General features: G+C 38.6%; 1 protein-coding gene across 1 annotated transcript in view; it reads right to left on the minus strand.

Annotated features, from left to right (window-relative positions):
* CDYL2 (chromodomain Y like 2) overlaps nucleotides 1–24,734 on the minus strand; it is a 164,562-nt gene that overhangs the window by 92,183 nt on the left and 47,645 nt on the right. The window lies entirely within an intron of this gene.

Genomic DNA, 24,734 nt, shown 5'->3' on the forward strand with positions numbered 1-24,734 from the left:
ATAGAAGTACCACTAGGAAAGGAAGAGAAAATATTAAAAGAAATAATGGCTAAATACATCTTAAATTTGATGAGAAATGCTAATCTACACATTCAAGAAGCTCAATGAACTTGAGTAGAATAAACATAAAGATATCACACCTAGACACATTATAGTCAAATGTTGAAAGGCAAAGATAAGGAAAAGTCTTTAAAGCAGTAAGAGAAAAATGACTTGTCACATACAAGGGAACTACAAGAAGATTAACAGCTAACTTCTCATCAGGAACAATGGAGACCAGAGGGCAGTGGGGCAACATATTCAAAGTGCCGAAAGAAAAAAATTGTCAACTGAGAATCCAATATGCAGCACAGATAACTTTCAAAAATGAAGGCAGAATAAAGATATTACAAGATAAACAAAACCAAGGTATTTGTTGTAAAGCTAAATAACAAAACAAAGATACTCCAACAATAGAGAGCTAAATGTTTTTAAATTATTCAATTAATACAAAAGAAGGTAGAAAAGAGAGTGAAAGGAATAATGTACATATAGGACAAACAGAAAACAAACAATAAGATCATAGAAGTAAGTCTAACCATATCAACAACAACTTTAAATGTAAATGGTCTAAACGCCCCAATTAAAAGAGATTTTCAAATTGGATAAAAAAGCAAGAATCAACTATATGCTGGCTACATGGAACATTTTAAATACATATACATAAATTGGTCAAATGTAAAAAGATGGGAAAAGATATATCATGCTAACACTCAAAAGAAAGCCAGAGTGGCCATATTAACATCAAAGTAGATTTCACAGAAAAGTATATTACCAAAGAAAAAGAAAGTCATTTAATAATAATAAAATGGTCAATTCATCATGAGGAAATAAACTTAGCATTTATGTATATAACAATAGAGCTTCAAAATACAAAAAACTGGTAGATGTGGAAGGAGACAATTATTGCCAGAAGCTTAAATATACCTCTCAAAAATTAATAGAACAAGCACACAGAAAACCAGTACATACAGAAAATCAGAATATAGAAAAAAACTGAACTACTATCAACCAACTTGACCTAGTTGGCACTGCGTCACTACTAGTGACTCCAGGTTGACTTGCACACATTACCCAATAACAGTAGAACAAACATTCCTTCCAAATGAATATAGCATATTTGTCAATATAGCTCACAGATGGAGTTATAAAACAAGTTTCAAAAAAGTTAAGAGAACTGAAGTCATACACACTTTGTTCTGTAACCAAAGTAGAATTCAATTAGAAATTAATAACAGAAGGATAGCTGAAAAATCCCTAAATATTTTGAAAGTAAGCAATACACTTCTAAATAATCCATAGATCAAAGAAGAAATCAAAATAAAATTAGAAAGTATTTTAAACTAAATAAAAATGAAAACAGAGCACATCATATTTGTGGTATACTGCTAAAGCCTGTATTAGTAAAGAAATAAGGTCTCAAGTCAATTACCTTTAGAAACTCAAAAAAAAAAAAAAAAAAAAACAAGTGAAACCCAAAGAAGCAAAATAAAGGAATTAACGAAGAGGAAAAATATTATGAGATGAAGAACAGAAAAATTATAGAGAAAAATCAATGAAACCTAAAGCTGCTTCAATGAGAAAAATCAATAAAATTGATAAACCTCTACCCATACTGACCAGAAAAAAAGAGAGAAAATATAAATTAATAATATCAGTAATGAGGGCAGTTACATCACTACAGAGTCTACAAATATTAAAAGGATAAACAGGGAATGTTATCCTTTTAACTTTTTTCCAATAAATCTGACAACTAATATGAAATGAAAAAATTCCTGGAGAGACAAAAAGACAACACTCTTAAACTCAAAAGGAAAGAGATAACTTGAATAGACCTATATATACTAAATAAATTCATTTTGTAGTTTAAAATATTTTCACAACAGAAACTCCACTTTTACCAAACATTTACTACTACTCGACTATGACTACTACTACTATTATACTACTAATAATAATAATATTAATAATAATAATAAAAACAGTAACTCCAATTCAACACAAACCCTTCCAGAAAATTGAAGAGAATACTACCCAACTCATTCAATCAAAGCAACATATCCTGTCACCAAAAACACATAGATATTACAAGAAAACAAACTACAAATCAATACCTACCATGCAAATAATTCAGTTCTACAGACAATTTTAGCAAATACAATCCAACAATACATAAAAAGGACTATATGTCATGACCAAGTGGAATTTTTTTCCCCAGAATGTAAGGTTGATTTAACATTCAAAAAAAAAATCAATGTTAATTCATCATATTGATAAACAACACAATAAAAACCATACAAACAACTCAGATACAGGGAAAAAAATTGACAAAATCCAAAATCCATTCTTGACTTTAAAATTTCAGCAAATTAGGGACAGAATGAGATTTTTCTCAACTTAATGAAGTACATCTACAAAAAAACCTACATCTAGTTACCATCACACCTAATGGTGAAAGATTGAATACTTCCCCCTGAACAAAACAATGGTGTCTCTCACCACTTCTGGCCAATATTTATTGGAGGTTCTATCTAGAGCAATCAGGCAAGAAAAAGAAAGAAATGACATCCAGGTTGGAAACAAAACAAAACTGGTTTCATTCCCAGAAAACATAATAGATAATCGAATTGAATCTTCAAAAAAAAAAGCTACTAGAATTAATAAGTATGTTTAGCAAGGCTGCATGATACAAGATGAATATAAAAACATCAATCATATCTATTTCTACATGCTAGCAATGAACAATCAGATTGAAATTTTTTTAAATGTCATTTAAAATAACATCAAAATACATGAAATATTTAAGGGTAAGTCTGATAAAAGATGTGCAAAACTTATACACTGGAAACTACAAAACGCTGTGCAGAAAAATTTGAGAAGACATCGATAAATACAAAGATCATGTTCACAGATCATAAACTCAATAGTGTCATGATGTCAATTCTCCAAAGTGGTCTATAGAATCAATACAATTCCAATTAAAATCCAAACAGGCTTTTTTTTTAATATAAATGACAAGCTGATTCCAAAATGCACATGGAAATGAAAAGAACCTAAATCAAAGTTGGACTGCTAACACTGATTTTAAAATTTATTATAAAGGTGAAATATTCGAAACAATACTGATATAAAGATAAATGGACAAGTAGAATAAAGAGTCCAGAAATAGACCCACCCACATATATCAACAACTGATTTTTGACAAAGGAGCCAAAGCAATTGAGTAAATACAGTCTTTTCAACAAATGATGCTGAAACAATTAGACATCCATATGCAAAATAAAACTTCAATCCATACCTCACACTATATACAAAAATTAACTCAAACTAGATCATGGATTTGTAAAACCTAAAATTATAAAACTTCACGAAGAAAATATAGAAGAAAAATTTTTGTGACTTTAGATTAGACAAAGATTTCTTAGACAGGACACTAAAAGCATAGCCCATAAATGAACAAAATGAAAAATTTGACTTTATCAAAGTTAAAACTTCTGCTCTTCGAAAGAGACCATTAAGAGATTGAAAAGATAAGCCACCAACTGAGAGAAAATATTTTCAAAAATGTATCTGATAAAAGATTTATATCCAGAATAATGAACTCAAAAACTCAATACTACTACTAATAAGTTTTTTAAATGGGCAAAAGATTTGAGCAGATACTTCACCAAAGAAGGTACTGCAGATGGCAAAGAAGCACATGAGAAGATTCTCAACATCATTAAGGAAATGCAAATTAAAACCACAATGAGATACTACATATACCTATAAAAATGGCTAAAATGTATAGTGACCATACCAAATATTAGATGTGGAGAAACCAGAATTCTCATACATTGATGGTAGAAGTGTAAAATGGTACAACCGATTGGGAAAATAGTTTCCTAACAATTTAAACACACATCTATTGTGTATATTCCCTCCATTCCATTCCTATGCATCTAATCAAAAGAAATAAAAGCATACATCCTGACAAAGTCTTGTGCATAAATGTCCACAGAAGCTTTATCTGTAATTGCCAAAACCTGAAAGCGACACACATGTCCCGCAACAAGTGAATGGATACACAAATTGTAATATATCTATCTATTCATTGTCATATTGCTTAGGAATAAAAGGAATAAACTATTGATACATGCAATAACATGGATGAATCTCAAAATAATTACCCCGAGTGAAAACAGCTGGACAGAACAGAGTACATACCATATGCGTCCATTTACATAGAACTGTGGAATGTGCAAACTACTCTGTAGTGATAGGAAACAGATCAGTGATGAATTGGGCTGGGAGGCAATGGAAGGGGTTGGTGGATTACAGGGAGGCAAGAGGAAGCATCTGGAAGTACTAGTTATGTTCATCAGATTGACCCAGGTGATGCTTTCACAGGTATACATATGTCAAAACTTATCAAATTTTATATTTTAAATATGTATAATTTACTGTCAATTTTTTCTCAACAAGGCCATTAAATATCCTCCAAGAAATAAGATAAAATAATGCACATGCAAAATATGAATAGGATGCTATAAAAAGGAATATTCAAAAGAGAAAGTTCTTGAAAACTAAAACCACGGGAGCAGAAATAGAAGGGTTAGAAGACAAAGTCGAGGAAATAAGAAATATACGACAATATAATCAGAAGGAATATAAGAGAGGTAATACAAAAAAATTGAGAGAACCAGGAAGTCCACCATTTGAATAACAGGAATTAAAGAAGGTAAGAACAGAAATTAAACGGGAGAAAATCAGTAAGATCATTCTGGAAAATTCCCACAACAAATAATATAAGTTTCCAGACTCACAAAGCCCACTAGGTAGCCCATAAATGACCAAAAACAGACTAACCAAAAGCACATCCCATGGAAATTCAGAACTAGATTTCACAGACCAGATTCTGAAATCTTTCAAAGATTCTACAAATAAAGTTTTACATTCAAAGGACAGAAACCAAAATGGCTTCAGATTTCTCAAAAGCAACCATGAATACCAGAAGCAATCGAACAGTCCTAAAATTCCTTTAAAATCTTAAGGAAAATGATTTCAAACCTAAAATTCTATACAGAGCCAAATCAGCAATCAAGTGGGAGAATAGAATAAAGATATTTATAAGCAGACAATCTCAAAAAATTAACTTCCCATCCACCTTTCTCAAGAATCTACTTGAGAATATGCTCCATCATAACTAGGGTGTGAATCAAGAAAGAGAATAACGTAAGAAAGGCAGCACAGTTGAAAAAAAAAAAGTTAGGGATTCCCTAAACTGATAAATAGCCAAGGGACTCCAGGGTGACAGCTTGAGGGAAATCAGTCCAGACTGGAGCGGGTGTGACATTATTTTTGGCCAATGATAGTGCAAGGCTCTGTATTCAGAGCAACTTTGTCTCCAGAATAAACGGGCATAATGCAAGTAAGTCAATAGAGCGATCACTTTTATTGAGGAACTCCATGACGATGACAGTGTATCAATGGGACTGAATGATGAGATAACGTACTATATTTCACTGATGCTGAGACCACTTTTTTCACATTTTAACATTTCTGAAATCAAGATATATTGCACAGTTGAGGGAGTATCATAGCGTAATTAGCTGCATGTTTTCTGTCTTAGTGGTGTATCTTATCAATGAAAGCATTTTAGATTCAATGAAAGACGGTATGTTCCCTACAAGACTGGCTACACTTAAGTCTGAGACCCCTTCTAGTCATAATCTTGGCAAGAACCTTCTGCTTTCCATAGGCTGCAATACTGAGGAAAACACAAATCTGCCCAATCAAGAAACAGCGTCCTCTATAAACATACAAGCTTGAATATGCACAGAAGTTTTACACGAAGCTGGTAACTCATCGTAGTCATGTCTGGGAGATGTTTGAGGAAAATTTCCTATTTACCTTTTTGCTCCTTTTGAATTTTGTACCATGAGCGTGCTTTATCCATTAAAAAAAGAATAAAAGTGTAAAATAACTGAGTACGTGAAGGTATAAAAATACTTAGAAGGAAGTCTAAGAAACTGGATATTAGCTGTGATAAAGACGACTTTGAATTGCCAGACAGTGGCATAAGGACTTCCTTTTGTTCCATTTGCTCTCAAAAACCTGAACCAACCTCTCCGAAGGTCCACTCGCTTTCTTTGGATTAGTTATAGCCCTCCCTACAGAAGAGTCAAGGTGGGAACACTGAGGAAGGGGAAAACACACACATATTTTACTTCTATTACCTGTCTCAAAGTGTCATGACCTATCCAGCCTCTCAAAAGATACGAAAAGTCCACTGACCAAAACAGACGTGGACACATCCGTGGAAAAGGGTAAAGGTCGTAGCAACACGCCAATGCCCCACCTCTCTGAATAATGTTCTGCACACAACCATTTCCAGCTCACCCACGCCGACAGCACTGGCGTCTCTCGTGGGAGCGGCTAAGGCAGTTTATTGGGAGGAGTACAGAGTTAGGAGGAAACTGAGGAGGCTGGATTCATAAACTCAGTTGTCAAAAAAAAAAAAAGTTCTTAATTATTATTCCAGAATCTGTGCTGCATGTAGGAGTTTCAGTTATCCTGAGAACCTCACAGGGGCCATGGCAGCAGCCTGGTTGGAGAGGGGACAGGGGTGGAATGAGTAGGAGGCCAATTTCTACATGTGCTGGAAGCACTCTGAAGTTCCATAATGCCATTTTGGCTAAGCAATGGCCCTGCCCTACTCCAACGTTCTGAAAATGCTGAAAATTCTGGACAATCTCCAAGGCGCCCTGGACAGGTTTATGGCAGCTTCCTGGAAGGCATTTGTGACCTCTCTTCATAAGCAGTAGGACACGGCAGTTTCTAAACTCCCGTCTCTCTGAGGACATCACTGCTTTGCTAAGATGAAGAAATGCCTGTCTGAGCAAGAGGCAATGGAGTGTGTTGGATGTGCCTCTTCCCAAGTGCTTTGTCAATAAACTCAAGGAAAGCAGTTATCAGCACGCACACACACACACACACACACACACACACACACACACACACACACAATTATCCTGAGGATAAAGTAATGCAGTAGTGAGATTGTCAAGGATTTTAGACACTCTCGTAACAGACCACAAACACAATGATTATCTTTGATCAGAACTATTGCAATGGCTCCTAACTAATCGACCTTCAGTCTCCTTCCTCTAATCTCATCCCCACTTAGACACCAGGCTCGGCTTTATATTTATATATAAATTGTACTGTCTTATCTCCCTCTTACAACTCTGTAATGCGTCCCCCAATAGGATTCAATCCATTTCCGATGGCAAGACATACAAGGTCTCCAAGCTCTCCCAGAATTATTCTGAATGGGAGACTCGCTTTGCCAAATAATCATGGCCACGAATAAAGGTATCAGATAAATTAGTATATACCGGGGTGTCAAAAAAATGTAAAAAAGTGGATACATTAGTCAATGTTGCTCAAGCAGTAGTCTGCCGTAATCAGAAGTGTCTGGACACTGATGGTAACCACTTTGAGCACCTCTTGTAATTGCAGCAGTCAAACAAGACTTGTATTCATTTTTTGTTATTGGTATATACTGAGTATTGCAATTTTAATACAGTTTTCCTTTCTTAAAATGTGTATACACTTTTTGGCACCCTTTGTATATTAAAAAGTTATATTCAATTAACTTAATACCAAACCACCATAATTCATTTAGATACCTCAGCGGACATTTCACAACAGTTACCTTCTCATAGACTGTTAGGAAATACCACCATCCAAAGCTTCAAAGGTTGGTATTTCAAAATTGTTACTTTAAGACTTTATGTGACCAATGTGTAAATCTTGCTAAATCTACTAGTGGGAAGTGAGAGGAGCTTTCAAGTTAGAACCACTGTAGCCAGGCTACACAGAGTAGAACTTTGTAGTTGTGATCACTTACGTGTTTGTACCATGGAGATTTTGAAGGGCATTTTCCCTAGGCAAGAGGTTAAGATGGCTGGAATATGGGCCATGAAAAGAAGAGAATGCTAGAGGTGCACTGGGGGTGAAGGCACAGCTGGAAACCAGACTTACCATAGACCTAGCGTAGCTGAGCAGACGGAACAATGAGATAGAAAGGAACTAGACAGAAACTGTGAAAGGGAAGTAGGCGTGGGAAGGGGATAAGAGGAAGTTCTTCTCACACGAAGTCAATCTATTTGACCATTAGAGGGGGGGGGTTTGAACTCATTCATTCACTGAGGTTTATTGCATTAGCATCCACTATGTGAAAGACAGCGCTGGGCCTTGGTGGTATAGACACACCCGTTTAAGTTTAAGGATGTATTCCAGGAAACTGATGCACTGAATGACTCATTGCCACATTTCCTCGAGAGCTGGTCTCCAATTTTGTAACCCAGTGCAACTATTTCTTCAATTTAAGGCTCACGAAGTCATGATGGATCTCCACCACAATGCGTTCCAACTACTGACAATCATTGAACCTCCAAAGCTATCCTGATACTGTTGATGTCCCTCCATTCAAAAGCTTTCCAGCAATCCCCGACTGCTGAGCTCATCCTGTCTCCTTTGCCCATCCCGCAAAGGTGCACCTGCCTCAGATCACCACAAAACTTGCATTTGTCACCCGGCTCGATCCTTTCTTGGTACTTGGTTGGTTCTTCTAGCCATGCCACTTGCTCACTTTCTCTCTGCCATCAAGGGCAGGAACTCTTCAAAAGAACATGAAATAGCACAAATAGAGGCCCTCATGGAGTAAACAGGCTGAGATGTAGCTCAAAAGTGAGGGATGTGCTAGAACCCAGCAGCCAAGAAGACAAATGGTGCCCAAGCTACTGAACTTGCCAATAAGCTGCAAAGAAATTTTATATTCATTGTATACTTCTGTACCATAGTGGGTCTGTACATAGATCATAAAATAAATTTGAGATGAAACAGCGCTGCGTAGAGCAACACTATGGTAAGCAAAGTGTAGTCCGATCACAACCCTACAGACATTAGCAAGTTCCCCCACTCTATGCATCAGTTTCCTCACCTGTACAATGGGGTTCATAACAACCACCTTATTGGCAGAACTAAATGGCCTAATTCATGTAAGCGCTTAGCTCCGTGCCTGGCACAGCATATGAACTCACTGAATGGCAGTGTTACCATTATCACCATGCCCAATATGATAAGGTTCCAGTGGGCCAGTGGGGGGGTGGGGAGGGAATTTTCAGAGGCAGCACAGACCCCCAGAGGATTGCCCCAGATTCCAACTAGAGCTCTGGGGATTTGGTCTAGAAGAGCACCAGAATTTCTGCTCACAGACCTCATAGAAATCATTTTTCGCAGGGACCTCACAGAAATAATCACTGGACTGTCTACGAAATGCTCTGCAAGCCACATCCCTGCTTTCAGACCATACCTTCCATTTACATCTCCAAAAGAAATCTAAGCCAGTCAGAGAGCATCAGCTCCTACCTGTGGACCAGATATTTTTCTCTCGCCAGCCTTCAACACTCCCCTGTCCTTAACAAAGGCAAGGGAGATTAATGAAAAAGCAGGGACTTAGGAATCACCAAGCCTAGGTCTGCCACTTACTAGCTCAGGGGCTTTGAGCAGATCAATAACCACTCGCAACCTCAGCCAGCTCCGGCCTCTGGACTAAAGGTCACCTTCCCAGCTTGCCCTCAGTAACCAGCCCTTCATGGTGTCGGCCAGTGACCTTGAGACTGTGGAACACCCAGCTGTAACAGCTGGCCACAGGCCCACGGGCAATGTGTTCAAACCTCCGTCTTGAGGGCTGTTCATCAGCTCCTAAATCTCACTGCAAACAGTGATACATCCCCACCATCAATACACTTATAATTCGCATTATATCAGAGTCCTTTAATGAACATTTCCTCATTTGTCTCTTCTCATTTCTAATGGCAAAACATGACACAGAACCGTCACGCACAGAATACTGCTCATATGAGTAATCCCTTGTGTGAGTTTAGTTTGCAAACTGTCCAAAACACAACATTCAACAAACTTGGTGCTTATTTTTTAATTTACTAAGCCCTTACTGTGTGCCACAACATTAGTGGGCAACAGATGTACAAAGCTGAATCCCCCTCTCGCGCTGTGATGAGGAACTGGGAAGATACAGCTAGCCCAGGTGAACTCGTCCACATGTTGAGGGGAGCAGGACAGCACTGTGGTTGAACAGTGGGACTCCGGGTTCAGACTTCATGGGTTCAAAAAGTAACTTTGGGCCCTAAAAAGGAATGAAGTACTAACACATGCTACAACTGGCTGAACCTTAAAAACATTACACCAAGTGAAAGAAGCCAGTCACAAAAGGTCACAGATAGGATTCCATCTCTAGGAAAAGTCCAGAATAGGCAAATCCCTAAAGACAGAAAGTAGACTTGCAGTTGTTGTCCGGGGCTAGGAGTAACAGGGCAAGGGGGAGTGAGTACTAATGGGTATGGGTTGCTTTTTGAGGTGACCAAAATGTTCTAAAATCAACTGTGGTGATGGTTGTGCATATCTGTGAATGCCCTACAAACCGCTGACTTGCATACTTTAAATGGATGAATTATATGGTAAGTGGATTATATCTCAATAAAGATCTTTTTAAAATAAAGTAACTTTGGGCAAATCATTAACTTCTCCAGCTTCAGTTTCTTCATCAAAAAGAAAAAAAAGTGGAGACAATGATAGCGGCAAGTTTTAAATTATTGTGAACATTCAGAAGAATACTTCTGTAAAAAGCCCTTGCAGCTTTGACCACTATTATTATCAGCTATAAAAGATCAGGGGATCATTTATAATAGGCAAAAGGTGGAAGCAACCCAAGTGTCCATCCTGGGATGAATGGATAAACAAAGTAAGGTATATACAGACAATCAAATGTTATTCAGCCTTAAAAAGGAAGAAAATCCTATTATATGCTACATACAGCAGGGAAGAACCATGAGGACATTATGCTCAGTGAAATAAGCTGGTCACAAAAGGACAAATATTGTATGATTCTACTTATAGGAGGTGCCTAGAGTAATCAAATTCATAGAGAGAAAATAGAAGGTGGGGGAGGGAAAATGGGAAGTTAGCATTTAGCGAGAGCAATTTAATTTTGCAAGATGAAAAGAGTTCTGGAGATGAATGGTGGTGATAGTCACCCAACCATGCCAGTGTACTTACGGCCACGGAACTGTACACTTAAAAACGGGTAAGATGGTAAATTTCATGTTATGTGTATTTTACCACAATAACAACAACAACAAAACTTTAAAAGTGGGGTGATATAAGATCTAGAGAAAGGAACACTGCGGGAAGGAGGGAGAAAGTTAAAGAAAGCTCCATAGGACAAAAAAGCAGAGCGGACTGGAGTACATCAGTGCCAACAGTGCCAGGACAGAAGCCAGCACACCAGACAGACCCCGGTACTGGAGTGCTCTGGCCTCCTCCCACTCTGCTAATCACTCTGCCACCCAGCACCGGGCCACAGAGCATGGAGCAGAAAGTGCCAGCTCAGAGCTTGGGGGCATGAAAGCAGGAGTGAGTCATGGGAGATCTGCTTTCAGACTGACAGACTCCTCCCTTCCAGTCAAGGAAACTCCCCAGAAACAGAAGCTCCTGAGATCTCCCTACAGTCCAATAACCAGAAATGTTGATCAGAATTATCCCAACAGAATACCTCAAATCTGCTGAGAATGAAGTTGAGACACTAATGTGCAGGAATATAAGACTTTGGAATGATCTCATGTTTTTCCTTTGTTAGTTTTCCCCCTGTATGGCTGTACGGGGTGGGGGGAGGTGCAGGAGACAAGAGGGGGTGCTGAGGAGAAACTACAGAAGACAGGAGAGCTGCTTATAGGTCTCTAACTCAGAAAAAAAGACCAAATTAGACAGGGCTGGCATCCACAGGACAAGTGTGTCCCTTCAGTGTCCCATGTGGAATAAGCATGTCCAGGAAGATGCAGAAAAAACCAGGATGCCTGAAATTTGCCACCTGTGTTCCCTACTGAAACCCCAATCATTTGGAGACCCAACATCCTACAGATATGTTCTTTATCTTTCGCTTCTAAAGTGGTAGAGGTTGAGGGAGGAGAGAAGGGAATAAACAAGCAGCTAGGCGTGAGCATGGACATAGGTACCTGGGAAGTACTTAGAAGGCATCATCCACAGGAACAACTATGAGACCGCCCTTTCATGTTCTATAATGTATAAAATTCCACCATTAAAAACAAAGCCCTTATTTGAAATATTGTTTTAGAATTCTAGCCAATGCGATAAGGCAGGAAACAAAAATATAGAGGCAATCCATAGGAAATAATCTAAAAAATATTATCTGCATACATCATCATAAACCTAAATAGCTCAAGAGGCTGAATTGAAAGAATTTTAAATGCATCAGAAAATTCAGAAAGATGTCTGTCTACAAAATAAAGATCTAATCAACATTCAGCAATAACTGGTTAGCAAATATAGTAGGCAAAAAATCCTATTTATAGAGGCAACAAAAACATAAAATACCAAGAAATAAATTTAACAAAAAATGTACAAGATTAAATGAAGAAATCCACAAAACACATAAAGAAATCACTTTACCAAATGGAGACACTTCTATATTTGTGGATGGTAAGTTTCATGACTAATTTTCTCAAAATTAACTTTAAAATTAAAGCAATTTCAATCAGAATCCCATCTGGACTTTTTTAACCTGACAGATTTATTTTAAGTAAATAAGAAGCAGGAATAGACCAGAAATTTTTGAAACAAATAAAAAAATGAATTCAGAACTTGCACTACTATTTATTAAAATACAAACCTACAATAAAATTTTGCAAGATGAAAAGTGTAATAGGTGTAAGCAGACAAAAAAATGAAATTACATAAAAAGCCTAGAAACAAACTGTATACATTATATATATCAGAATTTTATATATGACAAAAATGGCATTTTAGATTCTAGATTCAGTAAAGAAAGTGGGTTTGGATAATTGGTTAAATACTTAAAAGAAATTGTGAAATGCCTAGCTCATATCATCAACCAACATAAATTCAGTTTAATTCAAGAAAATTAATAAATTCACACATACATATGGGATAGAGAAAGGTTTTTCTAAACTTACAGGAAAATTTTAAAGCTTTTATTACATAAATAATTTAAATTTCTGTATATCAAAGTGTCATAATCTAAATTTAAAAAAAAAATGGAGAAACTCATAACATAAATTATAGATAAACATTTATTTTTCATATTGAAACAAATCTTATGATTCAGTAAGAAAGAGATGAACACATCAATCGAAAAGGCCAGGAAAAAAAAGCGTGGGAGGAAAAAGAAATGTGAAATAACCAAGAAACAATAAAGATGTTTAAACTCACCAGTAAAAAAAGTTTGGAAAATAAAACAATGAATTGGCATTTTTTGCAAAATTGGCAGAAGTTAAAATAACTGACGGGCATTGGCTGATATTTAAGTAAATGGACACTCTTATAAACTGCTGAGGAAACTAATTTACAGCACTTCTGAAGGGCAATTTGGCAATGCCCCTGAAAAACCTTTGAAATAGTCACATCTTTTGATCAGTAACTCCACTTTTAGAAAATAGCCCAAGGAAGTAACAGAACTATGTGCGAAGTTTCAACACCATCATCACATGTCATAGATACCATGTGCACTTACTTATTAGGCACAGTTCTATGATTTAAATGGATTGTGTAATTTAATCCTTAAAAAAATAACACTGAACCTGATACGATCTCCATTTTTACAGATGAGAAAACTGAAGCATAGAGAGTAGAGAGTTCAATAAAATCTTCCAAGGTCATAAAACTAACATGTGGTGGAGCCGGGATTCAAACCCAGGCAGTGTGACTGCCTAGGCCCAGACTCTTAAACACTAAGACGCCACTGGGGAAGCAACAATAGCAATAGCAAAACTGTAAACTGCCTAAAGTCCAACAACAATAAGGAATTAAGTACTTTCTGGCATGTGCACATAATAGAATTAATGAATGGATGGATGGATGGATGATAAATGGATGGACGGATGAATGGATGATGGATGGATAGATAGCTAGATGGGTAGATGGATGGCCCAAATCAAAACATTTGCGTGGGAATCTGTCCTCATTTTTGTTTCCACTCACATGTACTGAACATTAACTTCATGGCAGGCACATTTTCAGGTACCAATTCAGTCCTAGTCAACACAGGCAAGAAACAATTAAACAGCAAAACCCAAGGTTTCTGCTCCCAGGAATAAACGGTGAGCACAGACATTGGGAGGTAAACCTCCAACCAGAAGGTGTTCTCTTCCCAAAGTTCTTAAAACCTCTTTATTTCATGAAATACAGATAGTTCAAAATAAGTCACAAAGTATGAAAGTCTTTATTTAAAGTCTGGGTCTCAAAAAAACAGATAAAAATCCCAACAATTGTCTGCACTGATAGAGTGAGTAGCTCTGAGAGGAGGCAGCACCCTGGATGGACTGGAGTGCACGGGATACAGACGATTACTGAGGACGGTGTAAAGGTGAGGACCAGATAAGAAGATTCAGAACAAGCCAGGAGAGATGTGCCCTACATTCTGGTCTCATCCGGGTCTCACCTACGTCCTGGTGAGAAGAGACCGGCATTAACCCCCAAAACCAAATGACACTGTGAGCTCTATGTTCGTTACTTGTTGTTATCTTAATCCAGGGAAGATTATTTTCTATAATAAATGTTATATTAGTTTGAAAACCTGTTAAACACTTAACCCCTTCAAATACAATTAAGTATAAAGGCAATGGACAACCGAAGACAACATCCTGGTGCCTAGAAGAAACCAAGAGAAAGACAATGCCCCCACACAGGAATGGCACCTACTAAGTGCTCAAGAAATCAGGGTTAGGGGTGGGAGTGGTGGCGGGATTATACGATTCCTACTGGCTTTGCTGACACCCCTAAGTGAAAAGGGAATATTCTATTTGAGTGTGTCGTACAACTTTCACACACACTGACTCATTTATTCACTCATTTAATACCTGCAAAGCCCTGGGAATGAGGTATTATTATTCCCATTTGAAAAATAAAGAAACTGAGGCGCAGAAGAGTTCAAGCCACTCATCAAAGCCACACATTTAAAGCAGCAAGAGATTCAAACCAAATCAGTGTGCTTCTAAGTCCAGAGAGATGCATAAAAGGCGGGTGTCCTGGGAAACTCACTACAGGAAGGGGCCAGCACATGTGGGCAGATGTTACCCTGTTCTCTCTGCCTTCCTTTCCCTGCTTTTATTTCCCCACATCCCCATTTCCTGAGCAACTCTAAACCATAGGAGAGCTCCAGAAAGTTGCTGGTGGTTCTTCTCCCCCTTTCCGTGTTGAATCCTTTAATACCCGCTCCACATTGGACACCACCAAGGTTTCCTTCCTGCAAGAAGCCCTATTCTGTAATCCTGACCTCAGAGGGCAACATGGTGATTGATGACCGAAAAGAAAAAAAGAAATTACTATGTAGGAGCTCCCTATACTAGGTATTTTGTATCCATCATTTTATTTAATCCTCCCAAAAACTTTCCAAGAAAATGTCATGATCCCCAATTCACAGGTGAAGAAACTGAGGCTTTGGAGGGTTAAGCTACTTGTCCAAATGATAGGTGTCACACCAGCTCACCAAGACCTACAGGGAAAGGGTACATGGGGGGTCTCGACCAAACTAAGGTTTGGACAGCATATGTCAACACAGACAGGGGACTTTCTAGTTAAGTGAGCTCTGGCAGCTCTCTTCCCAACTGACAGCGTAGCGAGGCAGGGACTTTATCCCTGTGACCACTGGCAGCACACTACCTGTGACCAGAAAGGTGACAACCACCAACCCTCCTGCTATGAGTAACACAAGCCTAGCAGAAGAAGCCAGTGGCACTAAGCCACCTGTCTCCTCTCATTTCATCCATCCATCCGGTTATCAGCAGACAGGTACCCCTGAGGCCCTTCTGGTGTCACAGACATGCAAAACCCTGACCTACAGGGTGAGTGACAGACATGGAATAATAAATGAAAGCACCACCACTGCGAGAGGCCCTCCGGCTGATGAAGTGCTTTCACAACACTTGCTTCCCTTCACCTGCACAAGCACCTCCAACAGCCAGGTGTTGCCAGCATCCTGCCCATTAAACAAAACAATCAAGGTAAGAAGTTCGAGCAACTTAGCTGAGGGTCCCATGGCTGCAATGTGGGGGTCTGTGTTTAACCGAGACCCTCTGATTCTAAATCCCCTGGTCTGTGCACGACACCAGGGAACCCCTTTTGTGTGAACTGAGCAGCTGGAAAGCCAGATGTCCACTCCCTATGACCTTTGTGACTCTGAAAACCAGGAGTCACACGAAACCCTGCCACAAATACTCAAAAGCCCCAGAGCAAAAGGCAATCAGCAGAGTGGAATCAAGAACAGCTGCGGTGTATAATACAAGCCCAACCCTAACTAGCTGTCTGACCTTGGGCACGCTACCTCACCTCTCTGTGCTCTGAGTTTCTCACCCATGAAAGGAAAATAATAACAGCAACCACCTATCAGACTTGATATGAAGATTAAATGAGCTAATACCTATAAAACACTCAAATGTCTGTTGCTGCAAGCCTTCAATAAATCAAGACATGTTAGCGATGATGATGATGATTTTTATTACTATTATTACAAAGAGATGACAGTGCGTAAGTTATCAGCTTGTAACAGGAAGTGGTTTTGCTGTAGATTTGGCTTTCAGGAACAAAACACAATTGTAACATCACTTGGTGATGCCTGTGGGGAGTTTGAAATCAACGCTACACGGGACCAGGGTTTTCACACCAAACACTGAGGTGTCATTTGCTTGGAAAGGTTTCTGCGCTCACCTTACATTCATGTCGCCCCTCTTGCCTCAGAGGACGGGGGAAGGCAGGGCAGACCAATGACACCACTGGTTTATCCAGAACAAGTAGCAAGTTGCCTCCACCTGACTCAACAGCCCTGTGGGAGTTAGGACCCTCCTTCCTGTTGCTGATCAGTATGCCTGCCACGGAGCCACCGAGTCAGCATTAGCCACACTCAATCCCTTGGAATTTGAAGAGTGGAGTGGAAAGGGAACGAAACTCACAAGATTAGACCTGTTCCCACAACCTTCCTTCTACCCTTGACTCTGGGGATGAGGCACCTCTCCACCGGGTACCATGAGGGTGTCAGGCTGTACCTGGATGAAAATAAAGGGCAATTAGCCACCCCCCACGAAGATCTGCAAATGATGGGAGGCTGAAATTCCACCCCGTCTGTCTGAGGGCAAGCATGGGCTGAGTGTGTAATAAATTGACACAAAATCACGCTACCCGCTGACCAGGGCAAATCTGACTTTATAACCCTAAGCGCTATGAATTCAGGAGTGAATTGTGCTACGGGAAGAAAAGGGCTTCTTGAAACGTGTTTGAAATGTTCCATTTGGCAGACTCCAGTAGTGACCTCTTGTTTTCTTCTTACAGCCAGATTTTTCAAGTGCAGATTCTAAGCAATTTTCCTTGCATCCTCTCAAGTGTTCTGGAATCTTCTGACTGTTCAGAATCCGTACTGAAGACAAGAAAAGTAACCCCAAAAATGTACAGCACAGAAAGTCAAGTGCCCAAGACAGACTGAGAACTATTCCTGGCTCAGATAGCCCAGGAAGGCTCTTCACTCGGCCACCAGACCTGCCAGGAAAGAACTATAGCATGTAGGTCAGCTGTCCCCCTCCCCAGGGTCTCTGGCAGGAGGGTAAAGCATAGGGACCACTCACTAGGGGACTATGCTTTCCTCACAACTCTAGCACTGTTGGCTCGGGGTCATTTCAAAACTGAGCTTTTAAAAACTGGTAAACTTCATTTAAAACCCAGATTCCCAGCTTCTCTTCAACAATCAATCAATCAATCAATAAAGAGAAAGAAAGAATTGGCAGCCCTGGGTCTACATTCCAACAACCGACTAGATTTTAACAACCACTAGCCCTCCTGGCTTTGTCACAATCCCCCCTAATGCCTACTGTGTCCCAAAGCTGAGGGTCAGTTGCCACTTAACATCACATGTGCTGTCAATTTTTTTTTCTCATGGCATTGAAATATTTCTCTGTACTCAAAAGGATGAAAAGGTAAATATAAAAATAAAACAAAAGGTAGACAAAAAGTCCACATATCAAGAAAATTGGGAAGAAGCTCCACCACATATCCTTTTCCTCATTTGCATTACCAGCCTGGACCCCCTGGGGAAGAGTACAGCATCTATTGTCAGAAGCGCCAGGGTTCAAACCCTGGCTTGGCAACTTCTTAGCTGTGGGACCATGGGCATGTGCTTAACCTCTCCAAGCCTCAGATGCCTCATTATTAAAGTATGTAGGCTTCATGGGGTTGGGGAAAGGATTTTCACAGATACTGCACATGAAGTGCTAGGCACCAAGCCTGGGAGCCAGTAAGTGTCCAATAAACGTTGCCAGTCATTGTTATGGATGTCGTCAGAAGCGGCAATACTGGTGGAAGTGGTAGCTGGTGGGAACAGGCAGAAGTCTTCACTGTGGAGTGCCTTCTTCCATCAGGAATGGGCTTTGTTCCCCTCCCAACTTCTGAGGCCAGAGAAGCACGTGCCACTCAAAAGTCATGGCGACACCCAAAAGCTGTCCAGACAGACTGCTCTAGAACCACTGAGCAAGTGCCCAGTTTCTTTGCCGGGCATCCTCATGCACCCCTGCCAAGCCTCATCTCTGTTTGCTGCTTGCACACCTTTTATCTGGCTTCTCCTGCACCCTCTGAATAGGACACCTTTCCCAACTCTGCCCACCTGGCGGGCCCTTACTCGCTTTTGAAGACTCTGACCAGACACCAGCCCCTAAAAGCCTTTTCTGAATTCTCAGGCAAGATTCCTGAATCCCAAGTCACATTCTATATTTGTTCATCTTCCCCACTACACCATGAGCCCTTTGGAAGTAGGACACAGCCAGCTAGCTCTGTGACACTCGCCCCAGTCCAGTGCACAGCACAGAGTGTACACGGCACCCAAGGTCAACCATGGAGCTGTTCACGCCAGCAGGTGATTGTGGGAAGACAGCAGAGGATAAAGGAAAGATGCAGGTGTGGAGGCCAGAGCTGTACCCTGGCTCTGCCATTTAAACTGAAAGCCAGCTTACTTACTCCTCAGAGCCTTGGTTTGCACCAATGGAAGACGGGATTAACAGGATGTACCATGAAGTATCCTTGTGAAGAATAGGTAACATTAGCAAAATAACACGATGTATTATTATCAGCAACCCCCAACCACCATCAGATCCAAGACCACAACCAGCACCTACAACAAACCCTTCCCCGTCCCCATCCGCAACTTAACTTGTGACCCCTGAACTTGAACTGATCCCTGTCTCTCATTCTCCTAACTCCTAACTCTGCACTGATCATGGGTTCCAAATTAACCCGCTCTGACATAAAGAAATCCATCAAAGAGGGGAGTGTCACAGAAGAGAGCTAATTGTATATTCTCTCTGTACGTAAAGAGAATTTAAGATATACAAATATAGCCTTAAGCTATAAAGTAGATATAAAGCTGTATGTACAATGTGGTTCCAATTGTGTCTAAATAAAATACATGCAGCAAAATAGATTCAAATAAATTTGAACAAAACGTTAAAATGGAAAATGATTATGGGTCACTCGTATTTATTATTTATACTTTTATTTTCCAAATTTTCTCCAGTAATCATATTTTATTTTTTGATTAAAAAATTAAAACTCTATTAAATACCTAGCAGTATCTTATTTAATGCAAGTTATCAATTAAATAATTGTTTAAAGTGTAAATAAATTATTGAAAATATTTAAAGCAATTGGTGATTGACCTATAGTAGTCTTAGGTCTTTCACAACAATAAATTCAAAACCCAGTCTTTTTAAATATCCATAGAACATTTACAAAAAATTTGAACAAATACTAGTCCACCAGAAATATTCAATAAATACCAAAACCCAGAAATTAACCTCTGTCCACAAGGCAATACAATGCAAAATCAATAGCTAAAAAATAAACAAAATGTTACAACACCCTAATAACTAAGTCTTGGCTAAGAAAAGTAATCCAAATTATGAGCTACATATAAAATAATTATAACAGCTCCAGTATGTATCAAAATTTATAGGACTCAGCCAAAGCTGAACTCAGAGAGGAAAGATTAGCTTGACATGAATTTTTTAAAAATAAAGTAAGAAAGAATGAAAATATGTTAAGTACTCAGTACAAAGAGCTGGAGGAAAAAAACAAACAAAAATGATCTTAATCAATGCAAGAGGAAAGGATAGATTTTTAAGCACAAAATAAAAGAAATAAAAAGTAAATAGGGTAGAACGGGTCAAAAAAAAATCTAACAATCAGTTCTTTTAAAAAGGACTGATTAAAAGATAAACCTCTAACAAACCAAACGAGAGAGAGAGAGAGAGAGAGAGAACTCAAAACCTAAAACACTGTCTACGAAAAAGAGGCTATAAGAATCAAGAGATCTTAAACTATTATATTTCCTCTGCAACCAATAAATTAATACAGAAGAAACTAATGATTGTATGAAAACAAACAAAAAAATCAATTTTCAAAAGACCCGACTAAACTAATAACCAGAAAAGAAATTAGGAAAAGCTGCCAATGAACAACTAGAGAGGAGGGAGAATATGCCAGGCCCAAATAATGTTATTAATAAATTCTCTCAAACTTTAGAAGGATGATATAAAAGCTAGTCAACAGAGTTTAGATTATAGAAAAATACGGGAATCTCCCAGTCTGTTTTGTAGCAAACACAACTCCAGTTCCAAAACCAAGACAGAAAATGCAAGAAAAACAAAACCCAAAACAGAAAACTTTAGACGTCTATTCCAGTCAACACCGAACAACTTTTAGGAAACCAATGTCCCTGCCAAGAACTAGGAAAGCTGCTAGGTACATGACCTGTTCTGAGACATTCAAGACCTACCTAAGCAGCCATGATCTGAAGCACCAAAATCTCAGAGAAAAAAATTCACGGAGGTTTGCCTGACATTCTGCATTCCAGTCTCCGCCTTGGGTTATTCACCAGCCCTTTAATGAGTGGGGTTAGATGCTGAAAAGCTTAGCAGAAACACAGAAAGCAGAACCACACATGAAGCTAAGGAGAGCTTCCTACAGTCTGACAGGGCTGGGAAGAAGAAAATTGTGGTTAGCCCCTATCATGGGCTTGAGGATCCAATCAAGACTTGAGGTTCCAAAAGCTGGGATAGAAGGAAGGCAGAAAGAAGCATGTCTATACCCTGTACCTGCTTTCCCTTCTATTTATTTGATAATTCTTACACAAAGAAAATGAGATACTAATGTGCTGAACAAAGAGGATGAATAGCTGAGCTTAACTTTCAGGAAGCGTGTGGTGCTGGGGAAACCATTTTTGGAATTCAGGATCTACCAAGGCAAAAATAAACACCAAAGCTCTCAGTTAGGGAGAGGTAGAAGCCAGAAGCAGCCAAGCCTCATAAAGGCTGCAAACCAGCCTCAGTTTCTGATCAAATTGAGGTGGTCTGCCTCTTCACTGCCTGATGAAGTGTAGGGTAAATCCCCTCATGAGACAGGGTGAATCCTCTCTGCAAGAAGGGAACACCATCCATGACCTAAATAAATGTCCAGCATTCAATCAAAAATTACCAGGAACATCAAGAAGTAAGACCCACAGGGGATATAAATACTGGAGTTTTCAAACACAGCCTTTAAAATACTTGCAAAATAGATAACCATGGAGGATGCAATTGGAGCAGAATTAACCTAAAACTGAAAAACAGAATAACTGAAATTAATAATTCAATGAGTTTCACAGCATATAAAACACAGAATTAGTAAAGTGAAAGGTAAGTTAGAAGAAAATACCCAGATAGCAACAAGGAGCAAAAACAACTAGTAATACACAAAAAGAACACAGTAGGCATGGGCAACAGGTTGGCAAAGTCTAAATACGTGTGAGAGGAGTCCCAAAAGAGGAAGCGAGAAAGAATCGAGTAGAAGCATTCCGTGAGCTGATCACCAAGAATCTTCTAAAAATAAGAAGAACATCAAGTCACAAAGATTCCAAGCAGAGTAAAGAAAAAGAAAATGATACCTAGAAATACCATAATAAAACTTCAGAAAACCAAAGAAAAATTCTCAAAAGTGGACCAATGGGGGGAAAAGTTACATTATCTTTTTTTTAAGAAAAGGCAATAATAAAACTAAGAGCTGAGTTCTCAATAAAAACAATAGAAGAGCTGAGAGAAAATAAGTACCATTTACAATGCCTTATCCCATAGAAATATCCTTCTAAAACAAAGTAAAGACACTCTGAGATGCACAACAGCTGAGAGAATTTGCCACTAGCCAGTGACGTGCTAGTCGTGTTTAACAACTCGCTTTACAAAAAAAAAGCTCTGATTTGTAGTTCCCAGTTTCTGTGATATAAATACTCCCACCATGGCTGACTTTAAGCTACCAATGTGACATCACTGAATGGAGAGTCAGAAAGAGATATGCATAATTAGCCCTCAGGAGCACACCAGGGTCACCAACAAAATTAAAAAAAGAAATTATTTGGGAAGAAAACTTCTTCCATACTGGAATTTAGAAATGCAAGAAATAATGGAAATTAACAGAAATAATAACTTTGTGAGTAAATGTAAATTAATATTCCTTGTACAAAACAACAATAATAGCATGTGGTCTTTGAAATAAATGTAGAATGAAAAAGCATGACATTAACAAAAACAAGAAATAGAGTAAAGGGAGTCAATGTTTTCTAAGTTCTGGGTAGTGGTAAAATTCTCACTTAAATTCATCTTTGATAAGTCAAAGAAACAGAACCACACACATATGGTCAATCAATTTATTATAAAGGGAACAATGCAATAAGGAAAGAATGGTCTTTTCAAGAAATAGTGGATTCCCATGCAAGTACTAACCAGACTTGACCCTGCTCAGCTTCTGAGATCAGATGAGATAGGGCACGTTCAGGGTGGTAAATATATATGTATGTACGTACCCCTATGTTCACTGCAGCATTATTCATGGTGGCCAAGACATGGAAATAAACAAAGTTTATGGATGATTTTGTTTATTTTCAATGGATGACTGCATAAAGAAGATGTGGTACATATATACAATAGAATATTCCTCAGCCATAAGAAAAGATGAAATACTGCCATTTGTGACAACATGGATGGATCTTGAGATTCGATGCTAAGTGAAATAAATCAGAAAAAGACTTAAGAACAGAAAAAGCTGAGAACGATATGATTTCACTCATATGTGGGATATAAAACTGGAAGCAACAAACAAACAAGACAAACAAACAAAAAGTCATAGACAATAGTTTAGTGGTTACCGGAGTGTAAGGGGGGAAGGGGGTGGTAGAAGAGAGTAAAGGGGGTCAAATATATGGTGATGGAAGGAGAATTGATTTTGGTGGTGAACACACGATGCAATATGTATATGATATGTTATAGAATTATACACTTGAAACCTATATGATTTTACTAACCAATGTCACCCCAATATATTTAATAAACATTTAAAAAAGAAAAGAAAATCTGAAAAAAGAAATAGTGGATTCCCAACTTTAAAAAAATATTGACCCCGACCTCATACCATATACAAAATAATCAATTCCAGACCCAACATCTATCTAAATGCAATAGGTAAAACAATGAATCTTCTAAAAGATAACATAGAAGAATATCTTCATGACCTTTAGGTACAAAAATTTCTTAAACTAGGACCCAAAACACATAAAGGAAGAATATAAAATGAAAAGACTGTGCCTGACCACTGAGCTGTACACCTGAAGCTGAATAACAATGAATGTCAACTATAATTTAATATATATATATATATAGTCACAGGATGTGGAGTACAGCACAGGGAATAGAGTCAGTGAAATTGTAACAGCTATATACGATGTCAGAGGGGTAGTAGTTTGCGGGAGGGGGATTATCACTTTGTGAGGGGTGTAAATGTCTAACTATTACATTGTTTTGTACACCTGAAACTAATAAAAAAATGAATAGATGTAATTAAGATAAAAGGTTGTTACGAAAAAAGTTAAAATAAAAAAATAAAATGAAAAGACTGATAAACTGGACTTCATTAAAATCAAGAACTTCTGCTTATCAAAAGACAACAATTAAGAAAATAAAAAGGTAATCCATAGATCATGAGAAGATATGTAGAGTACATATTTCTGACAAAGGATTTGTTTCCAAAATATATAATTCACTTATTCAAAAGCCCCGGTAAATAACCACGTTTCTGAGAATAACAGATGTAGGAGACACCGGGAGAGTGGATTATCAGGGGATAATGATGATGAAAACGTTCCTCACATCTCATCTTCACAATAATCCTTTGAGGCAAGTGCAGTTTTTATCCCTATTTTACAGGCTTGGCACAATCCTAGTCTCCAACATGCAACGAAGAGCCACCTCCACCGGGATGCTTGGTTAGACACAAACTGCACCATCCTTGGTCATCCGTGCCAATCTGTGATGTACCAGCAAAGAGGTGACTATATCATAGGTCTACTTGGGAAGAGGGGCTGCAACCCACACGAGGGCAGAGCCCAAGGTGAAATATTTAAACTATATGCCTTTCTGAGGGCTACATGGACAAGAGTCTGGGATTCAAGACAAAGGCCACCCCAATATCAGAAGTTAGGAGATGCTGCCATTAGAGAAGAGTATTTTTTACACAGAAATGTTGTGTAGTTTGGA

Source organism: Rhinolophus ferrumequinum, chromosome 15, assembly GCF_004115265.2.
Source record: "Rhinolophus ferrumequinum isolate MPI-CBG mRhiFer1 chromosome 15, mRhiFer1_v1.p, whole genome shotgun sequence".
Lineage (NCBI taxonomy): Eukaryota > Metazoa > Chordata > Mammalia > Chiroptera > Rhinolophidae > Rhinolophus > Rhinolophus ferrumequinum.